Raw genomic sequence first — 1,094 nt, 5'->3', positions numbered from 1 at the left:
AGTGTCCTTCCTTGTCTCTTGTAACATTCTTTATTATAAAGTCTATTTTATCTGATATGAGTATTGCTACTCCAGCTTTCTTTTGATTTGCATTTTCATGTAATATCTTTTTCCATTGCCTCACTTTCAGTCTGTATGTGTCCCTAAGTCTGAAGTGGGTCACTTGTAGACAGCATATATACAGGTCTTGTCTTTTTATCCATTCAGCCAGTCTATGTCTTTTGGTTGGAGCACCTTGTTCCTGATCTTAGTGGAAATGGTTTCATTTTTTCACCATTGAGAACGTTGTTGGCTGTGGGCTTGTCATATATAGCCTTTATTAAGTTAAAGTAAGTTTCCTCTATGCCTACTTTCTAGGGGGTTTTTCTCATAAATGGGTGTTGAATTTTGTTGAAATCTTTTTCTGCAGCTAAAGAGATTTTCATATGCTTTTTCACCTTCAATTTGTTAATATGGTGTATCACATTGATTGCTTTGCATATATTAAAGAATCCTTGCATTACTGGGATAAACCCCACTTGATCATGGTGTATGATCCTTTTAATGTGCTGTTAGATTCTGTTTGCTAGTATTTTGTTGAAGATTTTTGCATCTATGTTCATCAGTGATATTGGCCTGTAGTTTTCTTTCTTTGTGACATCTTTGTCTGGTTTTGGTATCAGGGTGAGGGTGGCCTCGTAGAATGTGTTTGGGAGTGTTCCTCCCTCCGCTATATTTTGGAAGAGTTTGAGAAGGATAGGTATTAGTTCCTCTCTATATGTTTGATAAAATTCACCTATGAAGCCATCTGGTCCTGGGCTTTTGTTTGTTGGAAGATTTTTAATCACAGTTTCAATTTCAGTGCTTGTGATTGGTCTGTTTATATTTTCTATTTCTTCCGGCTTCAGTCTCAGAAGGTTGTGCTTTTCTAAGAATTTGTCCTTTTCTTCCAGGTTGTCCACTATATTGGCATATAGTTGCTTGTAGTAATCTCTCATGATCCTTTGTATTTCTTCAGTGTCCATTGTTACTTCTCATTTTTCATGTCTAATTCTGTTGATTTGAGTCTTTTCCCTTTTTTTCTTGATGAGACTGGCTAATGGTTTATCAATTTT

The sequence above is a fragment of the Physeter macrocephalus genome, chromosome 11 (genome assembly GCF_002837175.3).
Source record: "Physeter macrocephalus isolate SW-GA chromosome 11, ASM283717v5, whole genome shotgun sequence".
Lineage (NCBI taxonomy): Eukaryota > Metazoa > Chordata > Mammalia > Artiodactyla > Physeteridae > Physeter > Physeter macrocephalus.
The sequence above is the reverse complement of the archived record's forward strand: the minus strand, read 5'-3'. Positions refer to the sequence as shown.